The 20,234-nt window shown below is 38.7% G+C and overlaps 1 non-coding gene across 1 annotated transcript; it reads right to left on the bottom strand.

The window, feature by feature from the left end:
* Positions 1-554: 554 nt before the first annotated feature.
* On the bottom strand, positions 555-626 carry trnaw-cca. The gene has a single exon. It is a non-coding gene; the product is annotated as a tRNA-Trp (tRNA).
* Between the last annotated feature and the right edge of the window lie 19,608 nt (positions 627-20,234).

Below are 20,234 nucleotides of genomic sequence, written 5' to 3'. Positions count from 1 at the left end.
TGACAAATGGACACGTGATGTAAATCAGTGGTGTCAAAATGGCTATCCGAGTCCAATTTCTGCACATCAAGGCAGGTTAAGTAGGCCTACCTTTTCATCCAAAATACTTACAGCACTTAGTAGGATGGCATATTCATCCACAATAACCAATAGTGCAAATAGCAAAAGGAACTAACGGAAAATCAAGCACTAAAATAAAAGGCCAATGACCCAAAGACACAGTGTAGTGGAAGATGCATTATTGGACAAAGGCTCCAAAAGTGCTCTATGCAAGTTCTAATTCATAATGCAACACAAAGCTGATGTTTGCCACATTGAGGATACTTTTTGCTTTCAGAAATCAGTCATAAAACCCAAGATCAATTGAGGAGTGAATGCATGCAAGGCAAAGTGTTTTAATATGTTTTGGTTTCCCTGACATTTTCTCACAGCTGCATAATTAATGGTGACAAATAAGTTGATCATAAATAAATTGAGGTATAGCTACAATATTCAACAAAGTTGGCAAGTTACATGCTGTCATGCAGCTTTCCTAGTGAGTAGAAAGAAACAAATGACCTTGATGTGATTTGAACACACAACCTTCTGATCTGGAGTCAGACGCGCTTCTGTTGCGCCACAAGATCCTGCAAATGCCCCTGTTTGTAAATTATGCCTAGAGGAGGTAGATCTTTTATTTCCCAAGCTCTGATATCTTATTTGAATGACCAATGTAACATTCCATTCCAGAATTTTACTTTCCTTCATTACCCTCATCTCCCACAAAGTTCACAAATTCAAGACTAGCTTTAAGGAGAGGGATGGAAGAATCAAAGGGAGGCAAACTTCTGATAGAATCTCTGAGCTCTCTGCTTTCTTCAGAGCCTCAGCCACCTATGCAGGTTGCTGTTTTAGGGACTACAGAGTCTGTTGTCGAGCGATATAAAGGCTCCACTGCTAAATGTATTGCTGGTATCTCCTGTTTAGCATGTAACCATAATGTAAGCAAAAAGAGCATATCGTGGCAGTGACTGGTATGCTACTACAGGTTTGGATTACAACCAAGCCATCTAAACTTTCTCATAAACCTTTGAGAAGTAGTACAGCAGGGTTGATTGCACATAACAGCACTCTGACTGAGTTGCAGGGGTTTGCTGGCACAGAGTCGTAGGCCTACATGGAGCAAGTTGATGTAGTCCATTCTTCAGATAACAAGACACTGCACCTGAAGCTGAGTGTCTTCCTTAAACAGAAAGGGGTGGATTTTCATTATGTTGCTGATGTGGAAACTACATGAACCACTCAAGGCAGCAATATGAGTAGAGAATGATATTTGCTAATCTTGTGGTAACCCACGTTTGCGTGCATTGTCAGAGTGATCCAAGTGTCTTCTGGCGAAATTCTAAGGTCTTGAATTGGTGATGCAGCACCATGGACATGTAGAAGCTGATGTTGGTGAGATTTACATTCCAGTGATGATTTATTATGTTTACGAAAGACAGACATCTGAATGAGGACAGACTCTTCAAGAACTTTGGAAAGAAAAGATGGAGGTGACAGCAGGTGGTAGTTGCAGAGAGTTGCTAAACAACTCCTGAGTTATGAACAGCCAAAGATTCCTAACTTATTCACCGACAGAAATTTAAAAAGACTAATGCATCCATATGCAAGTTGCCCTGAGTTTTCCAATTTCAAGAATCTACTTAGATTTTAATCAACTTAAGCTTTTCAGTGGTGGACTTGTTTGCTGAAAACTTTCCCTTCCATTCTTTCTCAAAATTATGGGGTGGGACCCTCGGCTGTTTGTATCAAAATGCAGGGATCAAAATTTTTTTTCCATTTTAAAGCTGCTTGTTGCAATCATAAACGCATAACCAGAACAGGTATCAGACCTGGGCTGTAGAAGTGAGGTTGACGTATACATGCCACTAAGGCAGAAGGAAGAGGGCCAGGCTACTGTAATTTGTCTACTTCTCCAAAGGTAAGAAACGGACAGGTAATGTAAATCAGTGGTGTCAACATGGATATCCAAGTCCAATTTCTCCACATCAAGTCAGGTCAAATAGGCCTACCTTTTCATCCAAACTACTTACAGCACTTAGTAGGATGGCATATTCTTCCACAAGAACACATAGTACAAAATGCAACATGAACTAAAGGAAAAAAAACAAACAATAAAATAAAAGGTCAATGACCCAAAGACACAATGTAGTGGCAGATGCATTAGTGGACAAAGGCTCCAAAAGTGCTCTATGCAAGGTCCAATTCATCATGCAAAACAAATCTGATTTGCCATATTCAGGATACTTTTTGCTTTCAAAGATCAGTCATAAAAACCAAGATCGATTGAGGAGTGAATGCATGCAAAGACAAAATGTTTTAGTATGTATTGGTTTCACTGACCTTTTCTCACAGCTGCATAATTAATGCTGACAAATTAGTTGATCGTAAATAAATTGAGGTAAAGCTACAATATTCAACCAAGTAAACAATAAAGTTGGCAAATTACATTCTGCTTTCCTAGTGAGTAGAAAGAGACAAATGACCTTGATGTGATTTCTGATCTGGAGTCAGTCGCCCTACTATGGTGCCACAAGTTCCAGGAAACACACCTCAGAGTAAATTATGTCTAGAGGATGTAGATGTTTTATTTCCGAATCTCTGACATCTTAGTTGAATGACCAGTATAACATTCCATTCTAGAATTTTACTTTCCTTTATTACCCTCATCTTCCTCAAAGTTCAAAGTTCAAGAATAGCATTAGGGAGAGGGAAAGAAGAATCAAATGGAGGCAAACCTCAGGCAGAATCTCTGAGCTCTCTGCTTTCTTCAGAGCCTCAGCCACCTATGCAGGTTGCTGTTTTAGGAACTGCCAAATCTGTCGTCAAGCGATTTAACGGTTTGGATTACAACCAAGCCATCTAGACTTTCTCAATAACCTTTGAGAAGTACTACGCCAGGGTTGATTGCAAATAACAGCACTCTGAATGAGTTGCAGGTGTCTGCTGGCACAGAGTAGTAGGCCTACATGGAGCAAGTTGGTGTAGTCCATTCTTCAGATAACAAGGCACTGCACATCTAGCTGAGTGTCTTTTTTTGGACAAAAAGGGGTGGATTTTCATTATGTTGCAGATGTGGAAACTACATGAACCACTCAAGGCAGCAATATAAATAGAGAATGATATTTGATAATCTTGTGGTAGCCTATTGCTAAAAAACTTTCCAAAATGCTGTTTTCTGAGGACAGTGGCCAATATAATTATACTAAGTATGCAACTCTGCTGAAAAGATACACTGTAGAACAATCCCACTATCTCTCTCTTGCTGGGCAAGTGCTCTACCACTTGAGCTATTTCCCCTTCATGCAACCTTTTTTTTTCCATTCGCAATCAAACAAAGCAAACATTCTACAATTTGAGAAATGTCACATCTGTCTGCCCATGCCTATGGATTTCTCTTTGTGATGAGATTGCCAATGCTATCAAAATACCTTTCCACACCTCCGATGACTTGCATCAGTGAAAATTTCCAGAAGTTTTAAGCCAACTAGGTTATACATGTTCATGTGACATACTAGCTGCCACATTCCTTAGCTAGCATGAGATGGTTAGCTCTGCTCTCGGCGTGAAGAAAAATGTGCCCATTGTCTTTTTGCTTATACATGATGCTAAGAAACACATTTCCAAATCAAGTGGTATGGATGATGCGAAATATTAAAAGTTGGGGAAAATTAATCTGGAGTGGTATTTATATGTAATATTTAAAAATAAAAAATAAAAATAAATACTTCCAGAATAAGCTATCACATAATTCAGAATACCAAGCCTTATTGGAAATCTTGTATTTATTACTATTAGAATTTCCATACATTTTGTAAGACACATTAATGTTTAGTTATTTACAGAAATCCAAAGCAAAAAAAAAAAAGATTTTAAATATATTTTATAATAAATGTGTAGGTATAGCCAAAATCTATTTCCTGTTGGTGTAATAACATTTATAAAAGGCTTTGAAGCTCTCTGTAACAGGTGCAGTATGGTGCAAGACTGTTTAAAAGCTTAAAATTAATAATGTTTCTGGGGTATCTTAAGGTCAGAGACCTTTTTGATTCTGTACATGCAGAACTGAGGCTCTGATGCAGTGTGTTTCAAGGCTTCTGTACATGTCTAAGCCAGAGCACTCTGAACTGTTCCTGTGAGATAATTACTTCTATAGTGTTAGAAAAGATCTCTGTTTTTAAAAGACTTGAAAATTTATTTGAGAGTTCTGTGGCTAAGCAAGGTTTATTATCTTACCATGGGGTGATACTGACCTGCAACATCATCTTGCTGGTGTTTGGGGGTGTGAGTTGAGATCATCTTTGTTTAAAAAAAGGAAAATCTTGTCAAATGGTGTCAAGCTTCAATTTGCATATATTGAATAATGTATGTTTGAACATTGTTGCGGAGATTTCAAACACTAGTATGTAAAGAAGGTGGGGCAATTACACAATCAGTTCTGAAAACTGTATAAAAATGTGTGTTCTTTGTGTGATTGATAGACATATTCCAGACTATGCTTCATTTGTAACATTGACCTCAGAATAAAGACGGGACCGGCTATACTCTTTTATTAATGCTTGAGTCTGCGTCTTTGTTTTCTATTTAAAGTGCACTTAATAAAATTACTGGAATGTGGGGAAAATCTATGAACCACATGGTATAATTCACCACCGAGTACATTATTTATTTTATAAATGATATGCCTTATCTGAAAGGTTAATGCCAGACCTCATAGCAGTTTTTCTCTTGCTATGGAGAAAAGTCAAACAAGAACAACCCACTGGGGAGTTCCTAAAAGTAACATGCATTTTTGACCTGCAATAAAGTGGATTTATTTTTCATAAACATTCCTGCTCTTGATTTTAAAAAGCCATTTCATTACAAACATCGCTGTTATATTTTGGAAGTTATTTGTGGTTCATTGCTAAACTAAAGTCAGTACGGGGCTTAGCATGGCAGGCCTAGTGAGTCTATGTGGCTAGCCTAACTATGAAGCTTCTTAAGTGTTATTTAATAAATGCCATGAAATGTAACCTAAAATGAATTTGTATCCTAAAATTCATGAAATATTTTTTGATAAAATAGGTCCGTGAAATTAACTGACGTTCTTGTAAAATTAGTATAGTCCTATTATAAGCGCCTTCCATTGCACATGGTATTATGATGTCACAACGTTGCCATGTGACCTCACTATTTGGCTACAAATAGGTATAAATGCATACGGTCATTTAATGAGACAAGATGCAAAGTTTTGAAAAGAAATTGTAACGTGTCCGAGTTGAGACAGGAACGTTCACTGACGGTGAGTATACATAAATTAAGATAAATATAATAGTAGCTAATTATGCTCGTAAATTTATTCAATTATTTAATACCTGGGGATATATTTATTGTCACATCTTAGGAAATACAAGGTAAACACAATTTCAAAATGCAATTTTTGCTTTCACAATAAGGGCCATTTTGTGAAAGAGCCTAGCACTATACAAGAGTGAAAGGCCTGCAGCTAGATAACTTGGTCATAGTCTAATTTTAATTCTTTATATTCTCTAATTTGCTAGCTAACATTAGCTAGACTGTCATTACAAAGCTAGCTAAATTGACCATATATAAATAAGTGTGGTTTATGTGAATATAATTCGATTGATTTATGTATTTCACTGTCAGCGGGTTTTGTTTTCCTCTATATTCTGTAATCTCATAGGAAATAGCGGACTATCTTGCCAAAGTGAGTACCAGTAGCAATTTTGCTTAATAGCAGGGCAAGTTACTTAGCAACGGTCATTATTACACATTTTAAATTGGGGCGTTCATCGCTACTGGTCTTGATGCAACAGACGTAAACCTGTCTATGAAAATGGTCTTAGCTTCTACCAGTTTAGCAATTAATCCCAGTTGTTGCAACTGGCCTGTGGGGACAAGGTGTCCAATCAGTTCTGTCTCCCATCAAGTTCACATCCCTTTAAGACATTAAATCCTCGGGCACACACATTTACTGAAAAGAAAATTAACTGCGACTGAAACAACTTCATGAAAGGTTTTATGGACTCACTACATAAGTCTGTCATAGGCATTGAACAACACAAGGAGGAGTATCAGCACTGTCACCCCTCTGCACGTGACTGTCCATGTCACTCCCAATCCCCGGACATCTAACTACACCTGCCCTTTATTACCTTGATTCATGTTCGTATATAAAGCCTCTTGTTTGGTATTCCATTTGCAAAATTTCGTTTGGTAAAACGAAAATTTGATACCTGTTATCTGATACCTGTTATTATGGTTCTGATACCTGTTATTATGGTTCCTGCCTTTTCGCTTGTCCTGTTTGGATTGTTTTATCTAGTCTTTATTCTGCCCAACAAAGCCCTAAATGTGTAGTTGCCTGCAACTCCCATTTTGCCCGCTTCTCAAAACTAAAGTTATGGTTTAATATATATTTGTAGTACAGTTATTTTCTGTTTATTTTGATTAAACCATAATTCAAGAAACATCAGTTGTGCTGCGTTTACTATCATGACAACATATCAGCAGGAACGTGTTCTGATTGACATTAAGAGCATAATGCGATTAGATTTATAGACCAAAACAGCATATTAATCAAATTATTTTTAATAAATGAAGCAAAAACAAGCTTGTGAAGGAAATACTAATATTATCTCTATATACTTTCAAGAAGTGGTGGGGAAAAAATTATGTAGTTCACAAAGTGGTGAGGACAGTGTAAATTGCATATATGGTTTGAAAGGACAAATGTGGGGCAATTATTGACAATTTTCTTGGGAATTTCCAGTGCTTTGTCTCATGAGCTGAAAACTTTGTGGTTTACCATGTTCCACAGGTTTTAAACTGACGGGATTTTTGTTGAGACAGCAGCAAGTTCACACCTTTTTCGATACAATTTACATGCTAGACACCCTCCTATAGAGCTTGATATCAGAAAACACATTGCTGTTTTGCAGGAGGATACTAAAACCAACAATATAGATGTCGGCACCATTCTGCCGCATCGCAGTGTGAGTTGCCCCTTGTTTCACATGGGACACCACAAGGCTGCAGATGAGGAAAAGCGAGGAGAGTGACTGAGGAAGATGAGGGAGGAGCAGCAGACTCTGAAGGAGGAGAGAGATGTGGCAGCCCCTCCTGCAGATGTGAGTAAATGTATGATAAGATATTTTCATACAGAAGCCATTTTATGCATCATCTCTACTTTTCTGTTTATTGGTCTGGAATTGGTATTTTCAAAGCGCCCCATTCTTATTGTCATGGTAACCAAAATGAAGTCATTTTAATAACATTGTAACTTGTAAGAATAATCTTGACTGTGCAATACGAAACACTAATTTTTGTGTTAGGTGTACAGGTAACAGTCTAAGCAGTCACAATGACAGTAAGCTTTTAGAGTGTGTGGCAGCAGTTGTCTGGGCTGTTATGAATAGGAGAGCTTAATTGTTGGTTAAGAGCTTAATTAATTGGTTCTTGTTCCCTCAGAGAGGCTGGATTTCCTAGTTTAAGTTGGGAGTAGAGAAATTGCAGGCAGTTCTTGTGGAGGAAGAAGAGGATGGAGTCCAACAGACAAGTGAAGGGGACCTGATAAAGAAGATGGATAAAAACATGTTGAAAGCAGAGGAAAAAGTCAGAGATAAGTAGAGAAAGACAATAGAAAAAGAGAAGCAAATGGAAATTAAGGAACGTAAGAAACTGGAAAAGGAATAGAAGGAAAGACGGGAGCACTGGGAGAGGGTGATGAGACTGTTTGCAATGTTGGAGGAGATGAATCAGAAACAGTTGCTGAAGCAGCAAGCCAAAGAGCAAAGAAAATCAGCCAAGGAGGCAGAAAAACGGCAGAAGGAGCTGAAAAAATCTGAAGAACTTAAGGAGAAGGCAAAGATGAGAAGGGTAAAGAATGCGAGAAAAAGAAAAGGATGTTTGCAGCAATTGTGGCTCACTATGAATAGAAGATAATAGATTGAAAAATACACAGTCATGCTAAAAACATTACAAATGTAAGGATAGAACACTGAATAATAAAATCATACAACATAAAAACTGATAAAACAGAGTGTAAAATATAAACAGTGAAATAAAAGAGGGATAAAACTAGACTTATGTTATGTTATTTATGTTATTAAAAAAAGGTTTATGGTCCATGTGATTTTCAGACTGTGATGGCCCAAGTGCCGCAGGACAGAGAGTAGGACGCACAGAATCCCTCGACTTTGACAAACATTTATTGACATACAACGTATATGACAATGGTGGCACTCACACATAACATGAATGGTGAACATGAATACACATAATGCTAATGACAATAACCAAAACATTAACAGAGGCTACACAAACAATGACCAACGAGGAAGAACACACCAACAGGTGTGTGCCATCAACACACAACCCCAACAACATTATACCTTGTGCAGGTGTGTGCCATCAAGGAGGGTGTGCTCACAAAAGATAAACGTGAATTCTTCTGCATGCGGCGGGCTGTACTATGTGACTGGGGGCGGGGGCATTCCATGACAGTACCCCCTCCAAAGGGGCGTGGCTCCTGATGTGTCCATTCCAGGACTGCGATCCCTAGGCTGCTGTATATACATACACACAAATACAACTAAAGGTAAGGCCTGGTGCCCACCCAACACAAGGTGGGCTAGGAACCACCAACAAAGAAGATCTCTCCATAGGATGCAGAAAAGCAAGAGTCCGTGCCCGTCTCAGGGCAGTCCGATACGCTCCACATATCATGACGATGTGCCTGTAGACACACAAAAGGTGCAGACACACAAACAAACGTGCCTACAGACACACACATAAGGCGCAATAACGCAGCACCTTCTAGCAGCACAGGCACTGGAGGCATGTCCATTGCCCCACTGGACACACAGGGGTGCATGTCCGCCCCGGCTCTGAATGTGCTACTCCCCCTAATGGTTCCCTTTTGCCAGCCACTCTAGGAGCACCCCAGAGGCAGTCCAGCTCAGGGACTTTGAGTGGACCCATCCAGTATTCCTGGTGTATCCGCGGAAGAGGAAGAAGGTGGGCTTTTCCCTCACTAGCTAGAAACTTAGCTGGCTCCACCAAACTGCCTTCACCGTGGTCCCCGTGGAGCCCCTTGGCTCTCTGCTGCCTTGGATTGGTAGCCCTAGCCCCCCCAGGAAATTCCAGGGGGCAATCCATTCCCCTTCCGGAGTGACCGCAAATTCTGGTTGCAGACCTCTCCTCAAGATCCAGGGATCCCGGTAGCAACTTGGGATGTCCTTAGGCACATCCCTATAGAAAGTCTGTTTTCTGTCGAAGGAGTTGGCGTCCTGTGGTAGTTGGTCATTCTGTAACAGCCCGAGTGCCACAGGGCAGAGAGTAGGATGCTCAGAATCCCTCGACTTTGACAGATGTTTATTAACACACGACGTAGACAACAACAGTGGCACTCACACATGTCATTAAAGATAAATATGAATATACATATAACATTATTATATAAACACTGAATGTGGCTACACAAACGAACGTTACCACTAAATAGACATTGACAGCGACATCTACATAGACAATGACCAACAAGGGACCCCACTGACAGGGGTTTAAATACAGACAAACAATTAACATTAAACTCTGTGCAGGTGTGTGCTATCCCAGGGGGACATGGTTACGAATTAGACAATCGTGAATCCCCCTGCACACGGCGGGCTGTACCACGGGACTTGTGGTGGGAGGAGCATTCCATGACACAGATGCCCCAACTGTGATGGAGTTTGCAGTTCTGCAACCTTCTAAATTATTAGAATGAAACAGCTCAACAGCATTTATTACAGGTCCACCCCACAGGCCCCACGTATGTGTCTACTTAGTCATCGCTCCATGTCACTGAATAAAATCAAGCAGTCCAAGTTGTTTATGGAATGTAATAACAGGCTATGGAAGAACTGAGTGATGGGAGATGAATTATGCATAAACAAAACATAGGCCCACATAATCTTGTGTTTGTAAGTTGAAGTAGAGGAGGCTGAAGAATACACATTTTAGCCATCAGAAATAAAAACAAAGGAACAGTTAGATAATGAAAGCAAAAAGGTGATTAGAAATGGTGTGTTAGCCCTACACATACTCAGCTGCAGTATATGTGAAGTTCACGTCACATGAAATATACCTAAATGGTTTTTTTTTGTTTGTTTTTTATAAATGATCCCTTTTATGTTTCATAAGTGCTGCAACAATTGCAATTTACTAATTCATTGTGCTGCTATAGCTACAGGGGGTGCATGCGCATGTGTTTGTAATGTTTTGAGCTTGAGTGCAAGCACACATGCGGAGTACAATTGTCTCATATGAGAGAGTATAGAAAGTTATAGTCTGATATATGACATGAAGCCATGACTAAATGACAGCAGGGAATGAATAAAAAGGAGTGAGTTTAATAACACTGTTATGGTATGTCTGTGTGTGTGTTCGTTTTTGTGGCCACACTTTCCCCGACTATCACACCTGTTCCTTGTTTTATGTCGATACTGTGCGTGAATATAAGGTCTTGTTTTGTCATTGATTTTTGTTGGTGTTTAACCTTACATCGGCCTGTGAGCCACATTGTCTTCGTTGTGTGTGAATAAACGTATCACTGTGTTTAACTTGGTTCCTTCCTGCATCTTGCCTAGCCTCCCGCATTATAAACACAAAACAGAAAAGACTAATGGTTCGTAGTATAATCATACTTAACCAAACCAAGAAAAAACAAGAAAACACTATAAAACAAACACATACACGTGACTATAAACGGACGTAAAACAAAGAACAAAGGAGACTAATAGATTAACAGTCATAACAATGGGAGCTTTTGCTTGAACACGGATGAAACACAAATAGACATTGCCTAAATAAATGAGGAACACAGAAATACAAACCAGGCTAAAACGAACAAAGGGAATCCATAATTACATAAGCAAACAGAAAAAAACAAAACACAGTAAGGCAGATAGAATACTAAGAGCATGACCAGAGAGACAGGAGACACACAAGGGGTTTAAATAGGAAGGTTAAGAGGGCAAAAGTAGAAAAGTAGAAACAGCTGGAAATAATTAAGGGAAAAGAACAAACCAAACCAGAAACTCGGAAGTAAAACATTTACCATGGAACCAGGGGAAGGCTCAGGAATGGGAATGTGCCAGTGTTGTTTCTGCTATTTGGACGCAGTTATGATGCAAAACAAATATGGCGGTTACATTACTGCATTTGGAACAGTACCACAATGTTTAATTTAACCTTCTTAAATCCAAACCGATCCAGAGTGACAGAATTTCCCAGTCCAAGTCCAGGATGCAGCCACAGAGGGAGAAGTTAAGACCTAGCAGTCTTAGCTTTTCAACCAGACACAGGAATGATGGTGTTGAATGCTGAACTGCAGTCTATGAACAGAATTCTAACATATGTGTCTTTTTGTTCAGATGGATGGGGTCAGATAAAGTGAGGACAACTGCATTATCTGTTGAATGGCTGGGATGATGTGTAAACCTTAGGTAAACAGCACTGGTGTCCAGTCTGCAGAGATACACAAAAGCAGCAGCCAAAACGTAAATGCCCTCTTCACCAATCAACCATTCAAATTGTACACCCAGTTTAAGTGCAACAGAATCCTGACTGATCTACCCAGAGCAGAAACAGAACAGTACTGAAAAAACATGTGGGAGAATGAACCATCACAAAGCACCACTATGGGTATGCTCACCTGCTCACCTGCTCTGTAGGTAAGAGAACTTAGAACAGAGCACCACAGTCTCCCAGAGCAGGAACCAATCAGCAGTACAACAGCAGATGTCCAAGAGTGGGTCAGAAACATGAAGAACTAGGAAGCCCCTCGACCTGACATGATCCATGATTAATGGCTAATGAAACTTAACAATCGTGCATGACCAACTAGCAGGAAATCCACCTGTTAAAGACTTGACAGTACTGGTTTAGAAGGCAGGACAATATAGGTCTAGAAGGACACTAGCAAGTACCAAAAATACAAATACAGACCAATACCCTGCTTGAGTTTCCTGTCAGGAATACTAGCCACCAAGGTAGATAAATGCATATGAAAGTACATGAGCACTACTCAGAAGAGGATTGGTAACAACACCAAGGGCTCAAAGCATTACATCCTGACAGACAGAGCTGTTCACTAGGATTCCAAGACCAGACAGACCAACCTAAGTGTCTTCTGGATTCACTATATTGGCACGTACCTGGATGCTCAAAAGCCCTGAATAAAGTCAATGAGATCATAAGGTTCTTCATGCAACTCAATGGAACACAATAGGACAACACTAAAGGCAATCTCACAGACAATTACCTTGGAACAGTGAAAAATTTCAGACCTTTCTAGCCAACTAGGTTATATGCATTCATGTGACCTACTAGCTGCTACAGTACCTCAGCTAGCATGAGATGGGTAGCTGCACTCTCGGCATCAAGAAAAATATGCTCAGTGCCTTTTTTGCTTATAAGGTGTTATAAGGTAAGAAACAAATCGCCAAATCTGGAGGTACGGACAATGCAAGATGTTAAAAATTGGGGGAAAATAATCTTCTCTATCCAATATTACTTGAGACTTGGTGCAATGACTATAAATGGTAAGAATGTAGTTCAGAGATGATCAAGAAGCACTGTCATCTCATACCATTTATGTAGAACTATTTAATGGAAGTGAAAGTGCACCTGAAGGCATGACTGCACTGTGAGGACCTGCCCGACTGGTCCATGGATTTCACAGCTGTAAAATCATTTTCTGAGTACATACCATATTATTGTAAGTGGACCTACATTCATTGGTAATGTTTTAATCATAACCAACCAAATGAAAGCTGCCACTATCTGATATAGCAAAGCTGGGAGAGCGTTAGGTTAAGTTCAAGTTCAAAAGGCTTTTATTGTCATTTCAACTATATACAAGTACACAGCAAAAATGAAACAATGTTCTTCCTGGACCATCGGGCAACATAAAATAAAACTGACTGAAAATCTAAAGGTCCCAAGTTCAATCTTGGGTTTTGGCGTGCCTGAGAGAGCTCCTCATCAGATCTTTCTTTTTTTAATATATTTAAAATCTCATATTTTCTGCCTGAGCAAAAAGTAGGCACTTTTTCTAGCTTTAATCATACCTACTCTTTCTTTGGAAATCTGGTTCATTGCTGCATGAATAAGCAGAGAGATTTGGAGCAATTTTTTGTCTGGGTCTAAGGGGCAATTTAATCAAACCAAAAGATGCTATTTTAGCTAGTTTGTCAAATGAACATGTCAAACCTTCAGAGACAATGTGTCTAGCTACAGAGCTCTGCAAGGTTTAATTCTTGGAAGTATTTGAAGCCATAGAAAGTTATTCTGTAAGCATTGCTTAACTCGTTAAAAAGAGACAGTTAGAGCCAATGGCTGCCAGATCTAACATAGCTCACATTTTATACTGTTTGCATAGCATATCAGAATCTGCAAGAACTATTCCTGTCATTTCAGGAATAAGCTTTTTTGACTTCACAGCTAGATGAAATATTTAGGGTGGATGCAGGATTTGGTATGATCTCCTAGAGAATTGCCATGCCACTGTGTCTTCAGCTTTTGTCCGATCTGCAAACAAGTCCCACTCTAGGAGAACTAGCTCAAGTGGTAGAGTGCTCTTTTAGTATGTGAGTGTTAGTGGGATTGATGCTCACATTCTTAAGTCTAGAATTTGTAGTTTTTTTCTATGATGAAATCATTTCTGATAGCAAATGTTTCTGGAGTCCTTCATTTGTGGTATCTCAGTGTCAGGCATAATCAGATCCCAACACATTTCAGTTCAGACTAAAGGATTTGAACTCCCTGGCACTGCCAGACACCTAACTTGCTATAATTTGGTAGAGATGATGCAAGTTATCTGCATGCCTCTTGAATGGCTTCTTTGACCAATTCACACAACGATCTCACACAACGATCAAGAGCCTTACACTAATGCCAAAGTGCCTCTGATTTGATACTTTTCTTTGCAATGTTCAAAATTTGTCAACAAGCACAAATCCATGGATAAGATTGCTAATTGTGAACTCAAGATTACAATCTCATTTTTCTGTCTTAGCAGACAAGCAATGTTATAAGCAACACAAGTTGAAAAATGTGCCTTTTTTTGCAATGTCTGGTTTGTTTGCAAGGAGTCGTTCATCAGCCAAAATCCACATTGCCCATATGGGGATTGAGCCCATGATCTTGATGTTATTAGTACCACTCTCTGACCAACTGAGCTAATCGGCCTTTAACAGGTTATTTAACAGGTTATTTAGCAGCTCTCGGTGCAGCAGTGAAGGGATCCTTTCCATGAAATTGTAGACTTGGTGTCAACAAGATTACATCCATTTTTCGACCAAGCATAGGTGAAAGTTGACACATATTGTTCCCTCCTACAAATGGTCATTCTGCAGCCAACTTTTGAATTAAACTTCAAAAGCAAATGTGTAGAAGCTGTTGTTAAAGAGCAATTCAATGTAGTTGACTCTGTACCGCTATTAGTTATGCAATGGTGTCTCAATACTAGCACTAACTGAACAATGTTCTGTATAAATATGATCTTGGCTGTCATTCTTTTCACTTGTCACTCTAGAAACAGTTAAGCTATAAACAACCACTTAGAGAGAAAATTGAGAGAGAGTGAGAGGGACATATAGACAGCAACATGAACATCCTCACTAAACCAGCTAATGTGTAAGCTTAGTATCACCATGCATTATTGGTTGATTATTTGACATCATTTGTGGGATGAGAAAACTTGCCCTGGTAGGGATTTGAGTATACATATATATCACCAAGAGTGGCTCTTGGTGACAGCTACGGAATGGAGCAACCATCAGCTACCTCCTGTACATAGATGTGGTTCCTTGCTTTTTCCCAAATTCTACTAACATTTATTAAGTACACTGAAATAGAAAAATAAAGATGCAAACTCAAGAATTAAATGAGGCATTATCTGGAGAATGCCTAACAGTCACACAAAGAACCCAGATATTTATACAGTTTTCAGAAGTGATTATATAATCGCCCCACCTTCTTTACGTACTGTTTGAAATCTCCACCACTATATGTAACATACAATGTTCAATATATGTGAATTGAGATCCATCATTCTGTATGTTGAAGCTTGACACCATTATATGCCACTGGAAGAGTTTCCTTTTTTAAACAAAGATGATGTCAACTCACACCACCAAACACCTGCAAGATGGACTTTCTTCTGCACCATTCTGTGCATCTTAAGATAACAAACCTTGCTTAGCCACAGAACTCTCAAAGAGGGTTTCAAGTCTTTTATAAAAAAATGATCTTCCCCAACACTAATGAAGTTATTTCTCACAGGAACAGTCCAGAGTGATCTGCCTTAGACTTGCCTTCAAACCACCTGCATCAAAGCCTCTTTCTGAACTTACAGACCCCAGAAGGCTCTGACCTTAAGATACCCTAGAAATATTATTCATTTTTATGCTTTCAGACACAGTGTAACAGGACTTTGGCCCATTCCATGTGGACAAACTGAAGAGCCAAATATTAGAGGGATAATGTGGAAAATACATTGCATTGAAAGACTTTTATTTTAATTACATCGCTATCAGAGGGAACAAACTTGCCGATTGCTGGTGTTCTGTAAAGTTATTGTAATTGTCTTACATTGTTCAGGGTGGCCAGCTGACGGTGTAGATAACTACTAGAGTTAATGTATATGTGTAGCTATAGATATATCTATAGGTATTCTCTTCAGATACCACACTGGAATAATAAACTGGTCCAAGGAGGAGATAGAAGCCACTGACATCAAGACAAGGACACTTCTTACAATGCATGGAGGGTATCATCCCAAATCCAGTAATCTGCAACTGTACACTAAGCAGAAGGAGGAGATATTAACAAATCATGACCATTAAACCAAAGGTTTAGGTTCTTAATAACAGCAGTGATTTTGGACAGAAGAATGACTTCTAGGAATCAAGCAGCTATGCACATGATGGTTAGTAAATACTGATTGCCAAAGTTTGTGTTAGGTAGAGGGCCAACACAGTCAACTAGCACATGTTCAAACGCTCCCCAAAAACATGGATGGGTAAAAGAGGACCAGGAGAAACAAACACCCCAGTATATAATAATAATAATATAAACAAACCTGTCCAGATCACCAGAGCAGTCTGGTTGATCAGCTTCTGATTCTGATTTACAAAAACATCTTCCTTGTTGTCATGATTGACTCCTCCTAGTGTCCTGTCTCCATGGTAACCCTGTTTGTGTCCTTGTTTATTTCCTGGTTTCTTTTCCATGTCCTCTTTTGTTGTTGTTCTGTTAGTTACACCCCTCGTTTGGTTTTACAAGCCTTGCTTCATTGCTCTCACCTGTTTCTAGTTAGATCTCATTTGTACTTGTGTATATACAGCCTGTGATTGTGTCAAATTCAGACAAAATATTTTTAGATGAACTCATAATAAAGTAGTATGACCATGACCATGAAAAAAACAGCATTCAAAATCTGTTCCTTTCCATCAAATGGGTTAAAACAAATTGGTGGCTACTGAGCATGCCTAAATTTGCTCTGGCTTTATTGAGTGGGATATTTTGGGACATTTCCCAAACCAGGGCGTTTCTGTGAAGACCCCAGTAACTGCTTTGAAAGATGGATTGTATATCTATTTTTCTGATTTTCAGTCCCAGTAGCATACATAGCTAAGAGACAAATATAGGAGGATTAACCAGGGTAGCATAATTTGTAGTGATGAGCAGACAAAGCTATTTGAAGCTTTTAGAGTTTATTCCTGATTGTGCCTGATTGTAAAATAGTCAAAACATTGAAAGCTGATTGCAGAACAGCAACACCAAAAATTATAGCAGGCCTAATTTCAAAACTACGTAGCACTGCAAACTGTACAACACTCCACTTTTTTTAAAATTTCATTAAAAAGAAAATCGAAACTGTCCCACTCCACCCAGTGTTTAGGTGATGTTTCAAATTTCAGATCTCAGTCATGTGGTAACAGTAACTTTCACACATGCTTCAATACAATGTGTCAAGTCAATGGGCTTTGCAATAGTGATATAAGCGATGCCTTGGTATCAAACATACCATCACTAATAATTTGGGAAACAGTTCTGTCATATATGAACCTGTTCTGTCATATATGATAAAGACTTCTTCAGAGAGCTCATTTCGCAGGAAAACAATATTTGGTTTTTCACTGCCCTCTCGTGGTCATAATGAGTATTTATTACCTCTGTATTATTACTTCTGCCCTCACACCTTTGTCAATTTACTCTCCTGTTAACCCTGCACATGGATCATGATAACTTGCCTCCATATACCTTGTTTCATTATGCTTCTATACACAGAGGCTCAATCAACAATAAAACATTAAAACTATGTAGTACAGATTTTGATTCATGAAAAGTGCTTTTTATGTACATGCAGGAAGTGTCAGTATAAAACTCTCCATTCACAGATCCCAACCACAGAGTGAACACATAATCTCACCCCATGAATTTTCAGTATTAGTTTTGGGTTCAACATTAAAGCCAGTTACAGCACAATCCTCATTTCCTCTATAGTCATTGGGTTGCCCTGCCCACCAGTACCTTAAAAGCACACAGGAAATCACTCAGTCCCTGTTTCTCATCTAGAGCTGATCATGCACTGTAACTGTACACTGAAATTTACCTCACAAATGATTTCACAACAGGACATTTCTGAATGGTTAGTTATTACCTTTATTCACTTTGCAGTTTCTTTTTGTATGTTTGTAAATTGGCCCAGGAATTACAATTCCGCTGGCTGTGGTGTCTGTGCATTGCAGAAAACCCACTGCCAGTGATTCAAGTATTTTTATAGTGTTGATGTACTCACATTATTCATGTGTTGCTAAGATGAAATTCATCTTACACACGTTCTGCAAGCAAACTAATAGTGAAGATATTCAGTGAATGAATTTACTGCTTGTAGATATCTGAAGTGTTCCCATATTGAGTGTCCCTGTACCACAACAGAAGAGTCTACATGGGTGAATCTACATGGGTCTTGTGGGTGAACTGAGGAGTAGATGTTTTTGGATTGTTGACTGGTTTTATTTTGTGAATAAGAGTGTGTTTTTGTATTTTGTTTAGTTCTTACGGTGTGTATGTGTGAACCAAAGAATAAAGGACACAGACCATCAGTTGCAAGCCAATCTATTAATCAGCAGGGATGCTACACCTGTCCTTTATTGCTTTTTCATTATGCTTTATGCAAGGCTCTGCAGAGGGTGGTGAAAATTGTACAGTGCATGGGAGCTGCTCTCCCATCCATTCAGGTCGTGTACAAGAGATGTCTGAAGATGGCCAGCAGTATGTTCTCTGAGCCCTCATAACCCAGCCAGTCCCTGTTCCAACCATATCATCTGGAAAAAGGTACTGGAACATGCGATCCAGAACCACCAAATTTTTCTTAATTTGTATAAGAAAAACCATCCCTGCGAATTTGAATTAAGTCTCTCTCTCTCTCTCTCTCTCTCTCTCTCTCTCTCTCTCTCTCTCTGTCTTTCTCCACCAAATATTTTAAATCAGGAATGCAGCCAGTTTTTACCAGCACAGAATTTTACAGAATTTTAATCAAAATATTGTTCACACTATTAGCAAAAATGCAATTTATCTCAAATATGGTGAGGTTCTAAAAGGAGTAAACACAACTAACTAGTAGGGATCAAAAGGGCAAGGAATAGAAACAGTATTAACAAAAATATGTTGTCTGTATATGTAATTCCAAGGTGATTCATTATAAACTAAGGGACAGTAACACTGTTTTTTATTTAATATGCAGCTGTTTAATCTGTTGTAGCACTTATGGTGAAGGACTCTAAAACATGATAACTCTTCACTCATCAAATACACATCATGACACCAGGACTTGCTTTAATCCAATATTAATAATAGATTATTCCATTCTGTAATGATAAAAACTATGTGATGATAAAAACATACAACATACTGTTTATAATAAACAGTATCTCAATATCAACACAAACAACAACAACAACAAAGGCAAAAACATACCTGCTACCAGGGGGCAGTAAAACTCAGTAGAGTGAACAGAGAATGTGAAAGAGCATTATCCTTATTGCTCTGCCCACTCATCAATAGTCCAACTACAGAAATTGGGAAGTAATCAGTTAGTACAAGTTAGAGAGATGTCATTAGATCCCCAACAAATCACAAGAAATCACAAGAAATGGTATGAATGTGATTCCCAACACTATTAACCACTGTCCTTAACATAAGATTAACTATATGTAACTTTTCACTCAAATTGGGTCATACAAAATGTTACAAATTTGCAATTACAATCACATAGATTAATAGGTCTTCTGACAAATTAAAATAGTAATACATTCAAATGCTTTTAGCCTACTCACAGTTAAGAGTTCAAAAGAGAATGAGAAATGTGAAAATACTGTTGCAGTTTTATTGTGATTTTGTAAGAGGTTTATCAGAAGAAAAAAAAAATTGTCTCTTATATTGCACTTTTTCTTACCCACTGGATGGAGGACTGGAGCCATCTACCCATTGCCAGGTGCCCTCTGTATTTATGTCAGTCAGACCAATCCAAGCATGACTGTTGCTCACCATTGTAAACAAAAATTCCTGCACATGTGTTTGATAAGTAAGAAAAGGCATTGGAAGTTTAACTGTGTTCTCCCTCACATGGGCTCCAGCTCTCTCTCTCTCACATGTTCCTCTCTGCTGTTTATGATCACCAGGTCTGCTCCTCTCTCTACAGTCCTGTCTGTTCTCACTCCATGACTTCTCTTCAGTAGAGATGTAATATATGCTGGAGTTGAAGTATCTCCAGCATTGTTTCCTGGTCTCGACTTGTGGTGGTAATTCCAGAGAAATATGAAATAATCAAAATGTAATCAACTATGTCTTGGAATATTTCAAGAAAGAGCCACATTTATAACCATTTATGAGCACTTGGTGTGTTATTGTCTGATACACAGCACTGTGCAAAAAATCTTAAAATATAGTTTATCTTAAAATCATGTTTACTTTGCATGTAAAACACTATAATACACAGGTAAACATTAGTACGTCATTAATGCAAGTACATATTAAGATAAAAGGATTATTATGATGAAATATAGCAATAATTATTTTTCCTTTTATAATTTAATGGAAAGAACAGGTAGACACATGCCTATTGCACCTCCAGTGGT

This window comes from Electrophorus electricus, chromosome 9 (genome assembly GCF_013358815.1).
Source record: "Electrophorus electricus isolate fEleEle1 chromosome 9, fEleEle1.pri, whole genome shotgun sequence".
Classification (NCBI taxonomy): Eukaryota; Metazoa; Chordata; class Actinopteri; order Gymnotiformes; family Gymnotidae; genus Electrophorus; species Electrophorus electricus.
The sequence above is the reverse complement of the archived record's forward strand: the minus strand, read 5'-3'. Positions and strand labels throughout refer to the sequence as shown.